This window comes from Syngnathus typhle, linkage group LG6, assembly GCF_033458585.1.
Source record: "Syngnathus typhle isolate RoL2023-S1 ecotype Sweden linkage group LG6, RoL_Styp_1.0, whole genome shotgun sequence".
Classification (NCBI taxonomy): Eukaryota; Metazoa; Chordata; class Actinopteri; order Syngnathiformes; family Syngnathidae; genus Syngnathus; species Syngnathus typhle.
The window spans coordinates 19874968-19893738 of NC_083743.1; the positions used below are offsets into that span (position 1 = coordinate 19874968).

General features: G+C 44.6%; 2 non-coding genes across 2 annotated transcripts; one reads left to right on the top strand and one right to left on the bottom strand.

Moving 5' to 3' along the window:
• Positions 1 to 3922: 3922 nt before the first annotated feature.
• trnas-aga (transfer RNA serine (anticodon AGA)) lies at positions 3923 to 4005 on the bottom strand. The gene has a single exon. It is a non-coding gene; the product is annotated as a tRNA-Ser (tRNA).
• A 6948-nt stretch (positions 4006 to 10953) lies between these two features.
• On the top strand, positions 10954 to 11136 carry LOC133156276 (U2 spliceosomal RNA). Its single transcript, XR_009714842.1, has one exon. It is a non-coding gene; the product is annotated as a U2 spliceosomal RNA (small nuclear RNA).
• Positions 11137 to 18771: the final 7635 nt, after the last annotated feature.

The window sequence follows — 18771 nt, forward strand, 5'->3', positions numbered from 1 at the left end:
TTGTCCCATTTCAGTACTGTTTTAGAAACCTTTACAGATGGTTAAAATACACATACCGTTTTTTTCCATGTATGATGCGCCCCCATGTATAATACGCACCCTAAAAATGGCATGTTGATGCTGGAAAAAAGCCTGTACCCATGTATAATACGCATCCAATTTTTATGATTTTTTTTTTTTTTATGATTAAGTCCCAATGATCGTCACACACGCAGGGAGGCAATGAGTCCCATTTTTATAGTCTTTGGTATGGTCTTAACTAGGCTGGATGTAACTTTTTTTGTTGGCGTTGATTTCTCCGACTGCCCGTAAAGGCACCACCGCGATCAGTGCGCACATGTGAAAAAGGCGTGCGGACGTGAAAAAGGCGGCTCTGTATGGGAGAGACGTTGAAGAGGAATGAAAACACCCTTGGAAACCAAAACTTGCCCCTCGTCGTGACTCGGAGCCGCAACAAATGTTTCGGATTTGTGTAGGGTACATTGTGACAGCAAACGAGCAGGTGATCGAGCAAGCGTCTTATACGAGAGCATTGCGGTCGTATGGAGCGTGTTTGAAGTGAACAGCAGAGACGAAAGGAAGAAGGCAAAGTGTTGTGAAATAAAATATTACCTGTAATACGCATTTTGTTATTTGCTGATTGAAACTGCTAATTAAACTGTGAATTGAAACTAATAGGAAGAAAACAACTCTCGCTCTTTATATAGCTGACGTGTCTTGCGCATCCGTTCTGCGCATCGGATCCATAGTGCGCATGCGCAGTCATACTGCCTCCGTATGACGTCCGGTCCGCGATGGAGATTACAAAACAAACAATATTTGACAATAACACACCATCAAGGATTGCACCATCGCATCAAACGATGTGTCGTCAATTATGAATTTTACTGACTAAGTGTGTTGGGCAGGATGGCTGAATGCGATGCGCGATTGACAACAAACAAGAAGAAAGGTGATTTCAAGTTTTATTTCGAGGGAGATTTGTCATGTCTCGTCCCCAGTTTTGCTATGTGTCTAGGTTGCCATAGTTTCTGTTCGCGTCGCCCCTCCCTTCCTGTGTCACCTCAATCAATGTAACGTGTTTTGTATTTAAGTCCTGTCTGCCCCTCGCTCACCGTCGGATCATTGCATGCAATAAAAAATTTAAAAAAAATTGTACCCATGTATAATGCGCACCCCAGATTTTAGGACAATAAATTAGTTAAATTTCTCGCATTATACACGGAAAAAAAACGGTAATAGTTATACGCGCATGTGTTCCGTGAGCGTTCCCCTTTCTGCCACCTCCCTTTCCTTTCTCCCGCCAAGCAGTCCATCTTGCCCCACTGGGGACACTGGGCATGTTCCTCGTTAGTATCGTGGATAGTATCTCTGCTTGTCGCGTGAAAGACCGGGGTTCGGTTTTAAATCCAAGTGCGTTAACCTATGTTTGCAGCAGAGTTATAATATAGCTGCATTGGTTGTGCATGGGTCTGAACTTAAGTGAGTGACCTGTAGGTTTTTCAAAATGAACTCAAACTTTTATCTGTAGTCACCTTCTACTAAATCAGTGGTCCCCAACCTTTTTTGCGCCACAGACCGGTTACATGTCAGAAATATTTTCGTGGACCGGCGTTTATATAAATAAATAATACATTTATATACCGTATTTTTCGGACTATAAGTTGCGTTCTTTTTTCATACTTTGGGTGGGTGGGGGGCGACTTATACTCAGGAGTGACTTATATGTTAAAGTTAAAAGTTAAAGTTAAAGTCCCAATGATCGTCACACACACATCTGGGTGTGGTGAAATTTGTCCTCTGCATTTAACCCATCCCCGTGTGAATTTGATCAATCCCCTGGGGGCGAGGGGAGCAGTGAGCAGCAGCGGGGCCGCGCTCGGGAATCATTTGGTGATCTAAACCCCCAATTCCAACCCTTAATGCTGAGTGCCAAGCAGGGAGGCAATGGGTCCCATTTTTATAGTCTTTGGTATGACCCGGCCGGGGTTTGAACCCACAACCTTCCTATCTCAGGGCGGACACTCTACCACTAGGCCACAGAGGTAGATTTATGTGAACATATATTTTATGTGATATATGTGAACTTTTTCACAATTTTTTCATTTCATTAAGTTTTTACTTACTTTCTAGTATAATTGATCACTTCACTTCAAACCGCATGAGAGCGCACTATGGCTGTGGAATACTTGGAGCCTCACTGACAATGAGTTCCATTCACTGACTTCCGAAGTCGGGAGATTTAGTGATTTGGAGTGACACAGATTATTCGATAAAGTTGTTATTTATGTTATAGTTATTTGATATGTAGTTTATTTAGAGTAGCAACGTGTATGTTGTTAGACTTCAGTACTTTCCCATTATGTAGGGAGGCCGTGAAGGCAGCAGGGTTGTGGGGGCGGAAAAAGCGATCCAGGGCGCTTGCGTGTGTTGGCTCACATGTTGAGCTCTTGATTTGTGAAATAAAGAGCCGGCCTGTTACCAAACCCACGTCTTGTCTGGTACTTCGGTAATGCTACAATGTAGTTATATACGTAGATCTGTGGAATAATTGGAGGCGCCAACTGACAACGAGGCTGACATCAGCGCCGCACGTAGGTCCGGAATCGACAGCTGTTTATTTTGGGGTTTTTTTGACACAGAGGATGACTATTCCGGTGGATTTAATGATTTGGAGTCACACGGTTTGTTAAAATTGTTGTTTATATTACATTTATTTGATATATCTAGTCTGACGTCCGTGGGACACGTAGTCTTTCCGGCGTCAATTTTTTTTTCTTTTTTTTTTTTTCTCAAGTGACACGGAAAACGAAGATTCTGATGGATTTATTGATTTGGAGTGACACGGACGGTTTGATAAAATTGTTGTTTATATTATTGTCATTTAATACATAGTTTATATATTGTTATATGGGCCTGTAGAAAAATGTTAACTGTAACTCGCCGCTGACGTCGGACTTGTTTACATAAAGGAGAACAAACTTGATCGATGGCGTTAATGATTTGGAGTTACACAGATGGTTTGATAAAGGAAAAAAAGTAACAGCGGCCAACCAGCACCCCTCAATATCAGAGAACACCTCAAAACACACAAAATGGCCACGGGGTCGATAAACAGGTGTAAGGGCAGTACAGTTCAACAGTGATGGAGGTGCAGAGGGCAGACTGGATGATGGCAGTGTAGAAGGTCTTCAGCAGCTCCTGCGGCAGGTTGAACTTCTTGAGCTGTCTCAGGAAGTACAGCCTCTGCTGGGCCTTCTTTCGGACAGAGTCTATGTGGCCGGTCCGGGAATCTAATACAAAAGTTGTATCATTGGTGTCAGGATTCGAACCTGCAAGGGGGAACCCCCATGGATTTCTAGTCCATCACCTTAACCACTCGACTACAAAAACACACATTGTGGAGGTTCTCACATTGTCAAAATGCATATTGCAAGGATCTGGCAAGATTCTTATTCAAAATCTAACCTGCGAGGCGAGACTCCAATGCATTGCAAGCCCATCGCCTTAACCACTCGCCCACAACAACACACATTGGTGAGGTCCTCACATTGTCAAAATGCATATTGCAAGGATCTAGTAAGATTCTAATTCAAAATCTGAATTGGCGTCTGCAGGATTTGAACCTGCAAGGCACGACCCAAATGGATTTCTAGTCCATCCCCTTAACCACTCGGGCACAGCTACACATCAAAGGGATTTGGCCAAGGTCTTCACATTGTCAAAATGCATATGGTGAGAATCTGGCAACACAACGAGATTCTAATACATAAGCTATAGCATTGTCTACAGGATTCGAACCTGCAAGGTGAGACTCCAAGGGATGTCAAATCCATCGCCTTAACCACGTGGCCACAACAACAAACTTTGTCCTCACATTGTCCAAATGCTTATTGCAAGAATCTAAATTCAAACACTGAAATGTTGTCAGCAGGATTCGAACATGAGAGGGGAGACCCCATATGGATTTCTAGTCCATCACCTTAACCACTCGGCCATAACAACACACTGTGTAATGTACATCGTCCAAATGTGGTGAGTATCTCATATTACACCACATTCTTGAAAATCTGGATCGTGTTCAGCAGGATCTGGACCTGTGAGGTGAGACCCCAATGGATTTCTGGTCTCCTTAACCGCTCGGCCACAAGCACATTTTGTAATACGCACCGTCCAAATACATGGTGGATAAGGCGATGATGGACTTCAAATCCATCGGAACTTCTAATACTATCTTCACCGCTGATTGTACTTCAGTCCATTTCTGGTAAGGTCCACCATCAAATTGCATTCAAATTCTGCCCTCTGGGAAGAGGTACAGAAGCCTGCGCTCCCGCACCACCAGACTCTCAAACAGCTTCATACTCCAGGCTGTCAGGATCCTGAACTCGCTTCCCCGTTCTGCGTAGCGTCCTGAACTTTTACTGTCTGTATGCACACTGGCTTTTATTCGTTGTGTTATCTATTTATTTATTATTTATTGTTACTCTTATTATTTATTGTTTGTGCCTTCTTGTTTTTTATATTGCGTTGTTTACTTGGATGTGTATCGTGTAATATGTTTTGTCACCGTGGGATAGGGAAAACGTAATTTCGATCTCTTTGTGTGTCTCGGCATGTGAAGATGTTGACAATAAAGCAGACTTTGACTTTGACTTTTGACTTTGAAATTCAATTAATCCAATGATCTGTTCCCATTCAAAGAAACAGAGTTAACACAATACCAATTCCAGTGGCGGTCTGCTGGTATTTGTCCGTGTCTATATGAACGGTGGTGTCGAAGAAGTCCAGCTTGGCCATGAGTCTCTGGTGCATGGACACCATATCGTTCTTCTGCTTGGACAGGGATGAGTTTTGTCTCAGCAAGCTCATGCTGGGAGGAAAATATTGTCATTTTTGGATACAGTTCACACATTCATGTGTGTGCGTGTGTGTGCGTGCGTGCATGCGTGTGAGTGTTTCCTACTTGGTTGCTTTCTGTCCGTGCTGCAGTCTCTGCCATTCCTCCTTCAGGGAACGGATGGTGTGCCACGCCTGGCCACATGTCCTCCTCAGGGCTGTAAGGCAGAACACGCTTTGGATCCTTTTCTAGTAAAGAAGAAGACTACAATCATTTTACCATTAATAACTATCATAAAATCTAGCTTTATATCTGATAGGTTTTACACAAAAAATAATATGATAATCAAAGCGTTAAAATATATCAAATTGTGGAAAAAAAGAGTAATTTTGTAAGGCCGGCTCTTTATTTCACAAATCAAGAGCTCAACATGTGAGCCAACACACGCAAGCACCCGGGATTGCTCTTTCCGCCCCCCCACGCCCTGATGCCTCCCTACAAAATCGGAAACTACTGAAGTCTAACAACATACACGTTGCTACTCTAAATAAACTACATATCAAATAACTTTAACATAAATAACAAGTTTATCCAATAATCGATGTCACTCCAAATCACTAAATGTCCCGACTTCGGAAGTCAGTGAATGGAACTCATTGTCAGTGAGGCTCCAATTATTCCACATCCATAGTGCGCCCTCATGCGGTTTGAAGTGAAATTTACATGTGAAGTGATCAACTATACTAGTAAGTAAAGTGTTCATGATCAAGTAAAAATTTGTGAAAAAGTTCACATATATGTCGCTCCTGAGTATAAGTCGCCCCCCCACCCAAAGTATGAAAAAAGAACGCGACCGAAAAATACTGTATATAAATGTATTATTTATTTATATAAATGCCGGTCCACAAAAATATTTCTGACACATAACCGGTCCGTGGCGCAAAAAAGGTTGGAGACCACTGATTTAATAGAAGGTGGCTACAGATAAAAGGGAGGTGGTATCTGTTTCTGTATTAATGAACGTTGCTGTACTGATGTCACGGTGTTGAAAGAGTCTCGCAGCACTCTCCTAGAAACACTTTGTTGGGTTCACAACCTTTATCTGAAAAGAATCTCACAGGGGCAGGAGATGTCTTCGATGGCAAGCGACGTCTGCAGAAGGGGGTAAACCAGACACACAGCAAGTGCGGCTGAGATTCGCACGCTTCCTCCAGTTTGGTCGTGCCTTTTATTGAGGAACAACAATGGGGGAAATCTACATGAATGCATAGTTTCTTAAACAGGAATGACATCTCATAATTAAATCTCATGACCACAGAACAACAGGGATGCTATTATGGAAAGAGCAGTATGGTCATCTCATGACTTTAGCTTAACAAAGACAGGGTCTTAGGGTCTTAGTGCCCCTGGGATGCATACATCTGTGGCGTGCTCATGACTTTAGATTAAATAAGACGTTTGTCTGCTTCAGCCATCTCATACCAAACTCATGATCTGTTCATGAATAGCTAACTAAGGAGTTTATTGTATAGCGCGACTCATGACTCCAGTCATGTGCTCCTTAGCCAGCCATATGCTCCCAACTCATTATCACGAGGTCAAACTGTCACATACTGTGGAAGATCTTGCACACATAAGTAGATACATAGAATCCAATGATAAAAAGTATCTTTTTCCCAACACAGTTTTCATGAACTGCCGGCCGTTCTCCTCGATCGTCATGGCGGCCATTTACATTCCACCACACGCACGTGCGAGTGAAGCCACGCAGATGCTGCCTGACCAGGTGACAGACATGGAGAAACCTCTACCAAATTCACTAATCATTGTTCTAGGTGATTTTAACAGGGCGAAACTCACACACAAAGTCCCCAAGTACAGATAGCACACCAGAGGGGCACAGACACTGGACCACTGCTACACCGTAATTAAGGATGCACACCACTCTGTGGCTCGTGCAGCTTTAGGACTCTCGGACCACTGTCTAGTTAATCTGATCCGGCCTACAGGCAGAAATTAAAGACTTCTAAGCTTGTGGTGAGGACTGTGAGGAAGTGGACAGTGGAGTCTAGGCAGGACCTAGGCAGGACCTCCAAGCCTGCTTTGACTGCACCAATTGGGCACCAATTGACTGCACAATGAACTCACTGACACTGTCACATCATACATAAGTTTTTGTGAGGATCTGTGTGTGCAGACCAAGACCTTCTGCACGTACAACAACGACAAACCTTGGTTTACACCGAACCTCAGGAGGCTGCGCAAAGTCAAGGAGGAGGCCTACAGGAGTGGCGACCGGGACCTGTTCAAGCAGACCAGAAACACACTGAACCGAGAGGTGAGGACAGCCAGCAAGTGTTATGGGGAGAGCCTGGAGAGACACCTCACTGCAGAGCATCACGGGCTTCAAGAAACAAACCCCCTGCCCTGTGGCGAGCCCAAGGCTTGCAAACCAGCTAAAGAGGTTCTACTCTAGGTTTGATCGGTCCTCCCACACTACAGGACCTCCTGCAGCACAATCAACATACTCACCTCCCCCCACAACCGCTCTGTCCACACCTGCATCACCGTTGTCACCTACTCCCTCTCTTGCAGAGGCCAAAAGATCAGGAAGGCACCGGGCCAAGACGGCATGTCACCTTCCTGCTTGAAAGTCTGTGCTGAGCTGGCACCCACCTTTGCACGGATCTTCAACCGTTCCCTGGAGCTGTGTGAGGTGCCCTCGTGCTTCAATAGCTCCACCATCGTTCCGGTGGCCAAGAAGCCCGCCATCACAGGTTTGAATGACTATAGACCTGTCGCTCTGACATCTGTGGTCATGAAATCTTTGGAGAGGTTAGTGTTGAACCACCTGAAGGATGTCACGGGCCCCCTGCTTGACCCCCTCCAGTTTGCCTACCGGGCAAACAGGTCGGTGGATGATGCGGTCAACATGGGACTGCACTCCACCCTGCACCACCTGCACACCCCAGGAATGTACGCCAGGATCCTGTTTGTGGACTTCAGCTCGGCATTCAACACCATCGCTCCTGACATCCTCCAACAGAAGCTCATCCAGCTCTCGGTGCCTGGCTCCACCTGTCAGTGGATCACCAGCTTCCTGACCAACAGTGTGAGGCCGGGGAGCATCACATCCGACCCCCGGACCACCAATACTGGCGCCCCTCAGGGGTGCGTCCTCTCCCTACTGCTCTTCTCTCTCTACACCAACAATTTCTTCTCAGGTGACTCTTCTGTGAAGCTTCTGAAGTATGCGGACGACACCACTCTTATCGGATTGATCCAGGACTGTGACGAGACTGCGTATAGACAGGAGGTGGAGCAGCTGGTCCACGCGCAGCCAAAACCACCAGGAGCTGAACCCGCTCAAGACCGTGGAGATGACAGTGGACTTCAGGCGAGACCCTTCACCACTTTCACCCCTCACTATCCGCAGTAATACTATTCTCTCCACAGACACCTTCAAGTTCCTGGGGACCACAATCTCTCGGGACCTGAAATGGACCGGCCACATAGACTCTGTCCGGAAGAAGGTCCAGCAGAGGCTGTACTTCCTGAGAAGGAGTTCAACCTGCCCCGGGAGCTGCTGAAGACCTTCTACACTCTGTCCTCTGCACCTCCCACCTATCCAAGACTTGTACCTGTCCAGGACCAGGAAACGTGCAAGTAACATCTCTACAGAACCTTCTCACCCAGGTTGCAGTCTGTTTGAACTACTCCCCTCCAGGCGGCATTATAGAGCTCTGTACGCCCAAACCAGCTTCTTCCCCCAGGCTGTTGCTCTGATGAACTCACACAACTCTTAGAGTCTCAGAGTCATAGCTTTGCAATAACATCCCGCTCTCCACACCTTTTTTTTAATTGTCTACACTATTTTATATCTGGAAGAGGGACCCTCCCATCTGTGGTCTCTTCTCAAGGTTTCTCATTTTCCCTAGTTGGAGTTTTGAGTTCTTCGTTGCCCTCCTGGGAGAATATTTGTCATTTTTCACACGTCCTGAGTGTTGTTAGTTACCTAAATGTTGAACAGAGGTACCGAGGTCAAATTCCTTGTTTGGCACGCTAAAACATGGCAAATACAAATTCTTGAATCTTTACTGTTCACAAGCACAATCACAAGTACAAGTCATCTTCATCCATAAACACATCAGTCTTTCCTAGTTAAAACACAGCAGCCCTTCATAACAAAATGTGTTCCATCAACTTTTAGTTTCTTAATAGACAATGATGGTATTTATATACATATTGAAACACACGTCCACCTCCTTCAATGTTACACGTGAATGCACATACCGAGAGAAGTTTTATTCATTTTGATCAGGCTACATTATCATCGGTTTAAAGTCCGCTTTCCAGATGCCGCTGGGTTGGACTGGGTTCTCGATATGGCCTTCTTCCACCGAGAACGGTCCATGGCCATCTCGTGGTTGATGCCGAGTGCCTTCATGTCTCTTTCTTCACCCAGTCGTTCTCGTCCTTCCTCACTACATGTCCGTACCATCGGAGTCTGCCTCTCCTCACCACATCCACTATGGCCTCCACTCCCAATCTTCTGTCTCAGCTCTGCACTGGTCTTTTCCTCCCTCATTGACACACCACACATCCATCTGATCATCCTCATTTCTGCTCTGTTTAGTTTGTCTTCATGTTCTGTTTTCAGGGCCCATGCCTCACTTCCGTACGTCATACTACTTCTGACACAGGCTGAGTGTTAGGGTGGTGCTCACTCTAACTTATTTTGCAAGAACCACACTGGAGACAAGTTAGTCGTTTCAGACACCTGCAGGCGGAGAGTTCACTCGTCGCTGTGCTTACAGCGATGGTCGAATGAAGTCTGACTCGGGCCTTTTCAGTTGCATATTTATTGAGAGAAACAGAGTGGGGTTGAAAGTGGGGGTGTGGGAACACACAGGATGGGGTGCAGCCGCTCCCCTGCTGATCAAAGCATAGCAGGGGGCCTTTTACGACGTCATACAGGGCCATAAAGCTGCTGGAGCATGGAAGCTAGCGGCGGAAGACATGAGTCACTCAAAGTCAGATTTTTTGCACGTTTGCACGCGCTCAGTACAGTGTGTGAGTGGTGCACACTCACACGCTCGCCCTGAGAGGCACTACCTGTCACTGCCTCAGCCTCCATGATTCTCGTCTCCCGTTGTTATTTGAACAAGAAATACAGCTATTTTGACTATGAAAATGATCCAAATGTATAGAAAACACACCAAAATTGCATTAAAAGCATAGAACACAGAACAGATATTATATTATGTTTTATTATATTATTCATTTTTTAACAACTTATGGTGACAGGCGGCTCGGTGGCGCGCTGGCTAGCACGTCCGCCTCACAGTAAGGAGGGTGCGGGTTCGGTTCCACCTCCGGCCCTCCCTGTGTGGAGTTTGCATGTTCTCTCCGTGTCCGCGTGGGTTTTCTCCGAGCACTCCGGTTTCCTCCCACATCCCCAAAAAACATGCTTGGTAGGCCGATTGAGCACTCCAAATTGCCCCTAGGGGTGAGTGCGGGTGCATATGGTTGTTCGTCTCTGTGTGCCGTGCGATTGGCTGGCAACCAGTTCAGGATGTCCCCCGCCTACTGCCCGATGACAGCTGGGATAGGCTCCGGCAAGCCCGCGACCCCCGTGGGGTTAAAGCGGTACAGAAAATGGATGAATGGATGGTGACAGCTGAGGAAACCTTGTTGAGCCCTTTACTGCCCCTGGTGGCAAGGCACTGCCTCACCTGGCTCCTATGAGTGCACGTGCCTGTTGCACACCATGCAAAATTTGAAGCTTCGCCAGAGCCACAACAGCTCCGCCCAGCGGCGAAAGACAACTACTTCGACTTCGGTAGTTACACCAAAGAAGCCTCATGTGTCCATCACGACTCAAAAGCGTTCAGTGTGTCACAGCACTGTAGACCTAAACTCCGTGTGCGTACTACTGCGCAAAAGTTTTGTTTTAAACAGAAAGAACTAGCAGAAATTATGCAGTCGAGAATCCCACATTTGGGGAATTCACAGGGGTCAGGATGTGGCATTAGCATCAGTTGATAAATGTAACCGTAACTTGAATTGGTAGTCCCTTTATTTAAGTCGTAGCCTCAGAGCCATTTCGGGTTATCACTTCTCTTTTGGCTGAGATCAAGTGTAGTGTTCTTATCAGTATAATATCTGATATGTCCCCCGTCTGGGGAACACATATTAAACTGATTTTTGGAATAGGGAGTTTGAAAAGGGGCTTGTCCTGTTCACTCCACGCATCGACCTGTTATTGCAGTACCTCGAGGCGCGGTGCACCCCCTCTCCTGGTCAAATCAATAGTTCAATATGTGAGAAAACCATTTCAATCTGTTTGCTTCATTCTCACAGGGTTAAGCAGTCAGTTATGACTTGATGGGGTCTCATCTCTCTAAGACGTTTCTCCTTAAGAGGCAGCAAGAATTTACGTAACCGTTCTAAAATATAATTAAAATGTGTTTCTTTGCTTGAGATTTTCCTAGCATTCTTTCAAGAATTTTTATTACAATTCTTATTCTCAAATTTTCAAGAAAATGTCGTTTTCAAAACTTGTTCAGAAAAAATTATTCAGTGGTAATGTTGGAGGTTTTCAATAAATACAAATTCATAGTTTTTGGGTTCTCAGGTTAAAAGAGGCAATGTGTGATGGGCATGTTTTTGCAGATATTATTTCACTTTATTTTTTTGGGGTTGTTGCCATCACCACTAGATGGCGACTCTAAGAAAAAGGAGGTGAACAAAGGCGCGGGTGTAGGGGTAATTAAGGGTAGAAAAAGAAGCAAAGCATGATGGTAGTGTTTTTGAATCTATTTTTTACTTAATTTATCATGCTTTGGTTCTGTAATGACTAAAGGTACTATATAAACAGTTCTACGAATTCTGTTTCATCCACTAAGTGTGTACGTGTGCCACACGTTTGTCGCAATTAAGCCCGTGACTGAAGATGGCGTGTGCGGTAAAGACCGCGGCCCAGCAACTTATACAATTCATGCTTACCTGGCAGGGGAGACACCATGATCAAGAAAGTTGTTTACCCAGGGTGAGACTCAAAGTCAAAGTCAAAGTCAGCTTTATTGTCAATCTCCCCACATGTCACAACACACAAAGAGACCGAAATTAAGTTTTTCTCTATCCCACGGTGACGAGACACATAACACGATAGACATACATGTACGCGACACAATATAAAAACAAGAAGGCAAAAATTCTAACAATCAATAGTAAGAGTGATGAATAAATAATAAATAAACAGATAACACAATAAATAACGGAGCCAGCAAGCATAGCGCAAAAGTAAAAAACATCATAAACAAAAAGGCACAAACAATAAATAAGAGTAATAAAAAATAATAAATAATAAGAGCCAGTGTGCATTCAGACAGTCCAGACAGTAAAAGTACAGGACGCTACGCAGAACGGGGGAGCGAGTTCAGGACCCTAACAGCCTGGAGCATGAAGCTGTTTAAGAGTCTGGAGGTGCGGGAGCGCAGGCTTCTGTACCTCTTCCCAGAGGGCAGAAGCTCGAGCAAAGAGTGAGCGGGGTGACTCGCATCACTCACAATCGTGGTCGCCTTGCGGGTGAGATGGGAGGTGTAAATGTCCTTCAAGGAGGGGAGCGAAGCACCAGCAATCTTACCAGCAGTGTTCACTATGCGCTGCAGGGCCTTCAAGTTGTAGTCAGTGCAGCCGCCACCCCAAACAGCAATACAGCTGGAGAGGACGCTCTCAATGGTGCCGCGGTAAAATGCAGTCATGACGGCCGGAGGAGCGCTTGCTCGCCTAAGTTTCCGCAGGAAGTACAGGCGGCGCTGGGCTTTCTTTGCCAGTGATGCGGTGTTGGTGGACCAGGAGAGATCCTCACTGATGTGCACCCCCAGGAACTTGGCGCTGCTCACTCGCTCCACCACAACACCGTCGATGGTCAGCGGCAGGTGTTGGGTGTGACCCTTCCGGAAGTCCACAACAATCTCCTTGGTCTTGTCGACGTTCAGCAGGAGGTCGTTGTCCCTGCACCACGTGGTCAGAAGGTCAACCTCCAGCCTGTATTGCATGCCGGTAGTGCTGACTCCTGCGATTTCCCCCGAATGAGGGAATCTCGACTGCATAATTTCTGATAGTGGGGGACTGCGTTCGTGCTCTCCTCTGGTCCTACCGATGTAATAAAAAATTACGCGCAGAAGTACGTACGTGGAATTTAGGTCTGCGGTGCTGTGACTTAGCGATGTGTTCAGGAACTGATTTGTTCACTCGTTCGCTGAAAAGATTCGTTGTTTTTAAATGAATCGTTCCCTCACGAGCCAACACTAGTTAATGTTGCTGATTACTTTGAATTGAATATTATTTATTGCTGTTATTTAATTTAATATTATGCATGTTTGTTATTATTTTATTGTATTTTTTTCAGCATAAAATGGCAGTTGGTCAAGAGTGTTTAGAGTTTAAACATTTTATTTTTTAATTTCAGGCAAAATGATGCACATTGAATCTGTTCTGTTACAGACAAAAAAAAATGTTATAAATAAAGTTGCTCTTTATTTTAAGTTGATCTTTCTTTTTTATTTCTTTTTTGTTTTTCTTCAATCATTGAATAAACATTAATGTTAAGGGTACAAGCGTAGGGGGGCACAAAATGTTTTTCTTCTCCCTAGGGGTCATCACAGAAAATGATGGAGAAGCCTTCACTTTAAAGTCAGAATTTTAAGAATAAAGGCAGAATTCTAACGTCAAAGTCAGAATAAAGTCAGAATTCCGACTTTATTCTGACTTGAAGTCAGAATTCCGAGAATAAAGTCAGAATTCTGACTTTTTGGCGTGGCGTCGGGAACATCAGTTTGTGGTGTGGTTTTGACCAGCGAGGAGGACATTATGTTGTCAGCGAGTGCTTTTTAGCGTGGCAGAGGATTGTCGGAGGATATCATTTCAATCTTGGAGGAGCAGAGGGTGAGTAAATAAAGATAAAAATGATTAGATGCAAGTATTTGAACTTTCCGGTACCACCAAAAACAAAGGAACTGAGCAAAAAAAAAGGAACAAAAACAAAGCTGAGCTGAAGATAACTTCTTCGAATCAGATCTGACAATTCCTGATGTTAAGGATTAAAGCTGTCTTCACTTTAAAAGAATTGAACGGATTTAAAGAATGACTATGATAGGGAAATAAAGACATTTTAAAGTTGTAATTACCGCATATAAAACTATGCTCGACATAGTTAATACGAAATAATCGATACCGAATTAAGGCTTAGGAGATTTAATGAAGCAGCAAGAAAAAGAATTAGAAGTCGAAAAAACAAAAAACAAGACTCACCCACACAGAACAAAAGAGGAGACTACCGTTTTTTTCCGTGTATAGTGCGCCCCCATGTATAATACGCACCCTAAAAATGGCATGCTGATGCTGGAAAAAAGCCTGTACCCATGTATAATACGCACCCAATTTTTATGAATTTTTTTTATGGATTTTTTTTTTTTTTAAGTCCCAATGATCGTCACACCCGCAGGGAGGCAATGGGTCCCATTTTTATAGTCTTTGGTATGGTCTTAACTAGGCTGGATGTAATTTTTTTTGTTGGCGTTGATTTCTCCGACTGCCAGTAAACGCACCACCGCGCTCCGTGCGCGCACGGGAAAGAGGCGTACGGACGTGAAAAAGGCGGCTCTGTACGGGAGAGACGTTGAAGAGGAATAAAAACACCCTTGGAAACCAAAACTTGCCCCTCGTCGTGACTCGGAGCCGCAACAAATGTTTCGGATTTGTGTAGGGTACATTGTGACAGACAGCAAACGAGCAGGTGATCGAGCAAGCGTCTGATACGAGAGCTTTGCGGTCGTATGGAGCGTGTTTGAAGTGAACAGCAGAGACGAAAGGAACAAGGCTGTTGTGAAATAAAATATTACCTGTAATACGCATTTTGTTATTTGCTTATTGAAACTGCTAATTAAACTGTGAATTGAAACTAATAGGTGGAGAACTGAACTCTCGCTCTTTATAGAGCTGACGTGTCTTGCACATCCGTTCTGCGCATCTGTAACGGCGGCCTCCGTATGATAGCGTGTGTGCGCGTGAGCGTGTGTGCGCGTGTGCGCGTGTGTGCAAGAGCGAGAGAGAGAGCGCGACAGAGAACGCTCAACCGTAACATTCTTTCATGGTCTGCCTGGGTATCTCGGCTGAAGATCCTAAAGAAAAGAACCTAAATTTCTTGTATGCTATTGCATGACTGTATAGCCTCCGGCCGTCATGACTACATTTTACCGTGGCACCATTGAGAGCGTCCTCTCCAGCTGTATTGCTGTTTGGGGTGGCGGCTGCACTGACTACAATTTGAAGGCCCTGCAGCGCATAGTGAACACGGCTGGTAAAATTATTGGTGCTTCACTCCCCTCCTTGAAAGACATTTACATCTCCCATCTCACCCGCAAGGCGACCACGATTGTTAGTGATGTGAGTCACCCCGCTCACTCTTTGTTTGATCTTCTGCTCTCTGGGAAGAGGTATAGGAGCCTGCGCTCCCGCACCACCAGACTCAATAACAGCTTCATACTCCAGGCTGTTAGGATCCTGAACTCGCTTCCCCTTTCTGCGTAGCGTCCTGTACTTTTGCGCTATGCTTACTGTCTGCTGTATGCACACTGGCTCCGTTTTGCTCTTCTTATTTATTGTGTTATCTGTTTGTTTATTATTTATTCATCACTCTTATTTATTGTTTGTGCCTTCTTGTTTTTATATTGTGTCGTTTACTTGTATGTCTATCGTGTAATATGTCTCGTCACCGTGGGATAGACAAAACATAATTTTGGTTTCTTTGTGTGTCTTGACATGTGAAGAGATTGACAATAAAGCTGACTTTGACTTTTTGACTTTTGTGGCCGTAGCATCCCCGGAACGAATTTGGGTCATGGCGTATTTAAATTACCTTGCTGAATTTGTCCGTTGTTCACTGTTAGACGCAGAGACCACTGCTCCAGCAGAAGAAGCCGAAACCCTACAAACAGCAACCACAGAATCATCTCAACCACTAGAACGGACCCAGACCGACCCTCTCTTGCCTACAGCCGCCGGTACGGAGACCAACCAAGCTCAGCAGCTCCCACACGCTTCAGACCCCCCCACCTCTCCAACTCCAGAAACCCATCACCCCCCCTCCTCTCATCCACCCCCCACACCTCACCCTACACACCCCCAGAAACCCACTACCCCCCCCCCCCTTCTCTCATTCACCCCCCACTTCCCACCCTCCTCACTATACCTTTCTCCCTCTCCCCCCTCCACTGCCCTTCTCATCACACATGAACGAGAGGATTGAACGGGCAAACATCAATATAGCCAGCCCCCATCGATGCTCCACCCAGGATCCCCAAACCGACATGAACGAACCCAGCCCCCATCGATGCTCCACCCAGGCTCAACCCCTCCCCATAAGCAAACTGAACAGCTATCTACACAAACTTTCCCTCACCTAACTCTCCCCATACGTCCCCCCTTGTCCCATTACTCCCCGCAAGCCAGAGTTCTAAGGAAAATTCCTCACCCAAAAACAGCAAGAACAAGGTCACACAGCAACATACTCCAGAAGCTATCACAACGCTGATCACTCCAAGAATAAACAACCCTATCGTCCCAGTTCGTTCCGTCCCTGGATCAAACCTGATACCCATCCGTCAGAAACAGCTCCAGAAATCAAAACACTCCACCAGAACCAAAACGATTCGAGCGGCCATGCTCAATATTAGATCATTAGTCAATAAATCACTTCTCATCAATGACCTCATTACGAGTAATGAATTAGATATCATGTTTCTTACAGAGACCTGGCTTGATCTAGATAACAGAGAATATATCCTTAATGAATCAACTCCACCTAATTTCAACTGCATTGAAGCCCTCAGAATCGGAAAGAGAGGGGGAGGCGTTTTCCTAATCTATTCTGATTTGTTTCAATGTAAACGGACGTCATTTGGAGATTGTCTTTCGTTTGAGTATCTTGCAGTTGTAATGAAGTCTTCTCCCCCTGTCCTACTTATGGTTGTATACAGACCCCCAGGTTATGCTAATAACTTCTTCGTCGAATTCTCTGAACTCCTCGCTATAATCTCCTTGGAACATGACTGTATATCAATAGTAGGTGACTTTAATATTCACATAGACAATGTTGGAAAAATGTATATATATATATATATATATATATGTTATCATGCGTTCTCTAATCAATGCTTTACCCCAATCGCACTGCAAGAGATGCTTGCTGTTTGGCCTTGCTGTTTTTATGATGTACCACAGAAGGACAGTTCCTTTCTAACAAAGACTACTTTGTTAGACAACATGCCTCATTGCTGTCCTGCACCCCAGATGAACCTCCAAGTGACCATTAAAGTCAGGGTTTTTCCTAACTATCTTTATCGTAGGATTAGGTTGGAATGTATATAACCAGTAATAAATAACTTAGCTTGTTGCATCCTACACAATGTCGTAAAACTTCCCTTGCTATGTTTTAACTAGAGGTCAAAGGTTTTTTCTCCTGTATCCAGTCCACTCAAACTCCTCTTCCCAGATGTTCTTATCAGTATGTAAACACCTAGTGATTTTTGCTTACGAGACAAAGCCCACATGCTTTCCTCCCCCCTTTTAGTGGTTATGTCTAACACTGTGGGTAGGGCAAATCCAAATAAAAAGAGCGGGAGTGCCTACAGATATTCAGTGTGTAGAGATTGTCTCAAGCTATCTGTACTGCACTCCTCGCGAGAAAATACTTAATATTCTGTCTCACTTGTGGTTTGTTTGCTGTTGCTCTTCTATTCACTTATTCAGTCAGCGAAATAAACCTGACAGACAAACTCAATGATAATAACATCAAAGAACTAAACGACCTCCTTGGCACCTTCGACCTATCCCAGCATATCTCTGGACCTACACACAACAGAGGCCATACACTAGATTTATTCATAACCAGAGGTCTTGAGTCATCTTTCCTCTCACCAGTCGATATTGCCTCATCTGATCACTTCTGCATCTTTATCGAAATGAAGGTCACCCCTATAGCTCTCAGTCAACCACAAACCATTAAAAAGCGAAACTTTAATGAGGCCACTAGTACACTATTTATGGAGGCCTTCTCGCAGGCCCCTACCCTTCCATCAGAATCTGTCAATGACCTCCTAGAAAACTTCAACTCTAAAACCCTAAAAGCTATCGACGCAGTAGCCTCTCTGAAAACCAAATTAATCTCTGGTAAGAAAGCACCATGGACATACTCTCTCTCTGTAAAAGATAAAAAAAAGAGAGTCTAGAAAAGCAGAACGCAAATGGCGAAAAACTAAACTTCACATTTGTCAGGGTTTTCCAAACTATCTTGATCTATGATTATGTTGGAATGTATGTAACCAGTAATAAATAACCTAGCTTGTTCCATCCTACACAATGTCGTAAAACATCCCCTGCTCTGCTAATCTAGAGGTCAAGGGCTTTTTAACTTGTCTATTCAGTCTACTATCACCCCCACCCTTTTTCTCTTAATAAAGATGCTCTTGTGGGAAGCGAGAGTCAGACTTCATTCGACCATCGCTGTAAACACAGCGACGAGTGAACTCTCCGCCTGCAGGTGCCCAAAACGACTAACTTGTCTCCGTGTGGTTCTTGCAAAATAAGTTAGAGTGAGCACCACTCTAACAACATTCATCATGATATTTACAAAGACAGACTTAAATCCTATAACCAAGAACTAAAAAACGCCAGACAATCTTTCTTTGCTGACATAATCAACAAAATCACAAATGACGCTCGTACTCTCTTTGCCACCATTAACAGGCTAACAAACGCCCCCCCTCAAATTGCCCCTGATTTCCTATCCACTGTCAAATGCAATGGATTTGCAACCCTCTTCAAGGATACAATTAAAAACATCAGATTACCCATCAGTTTTACTG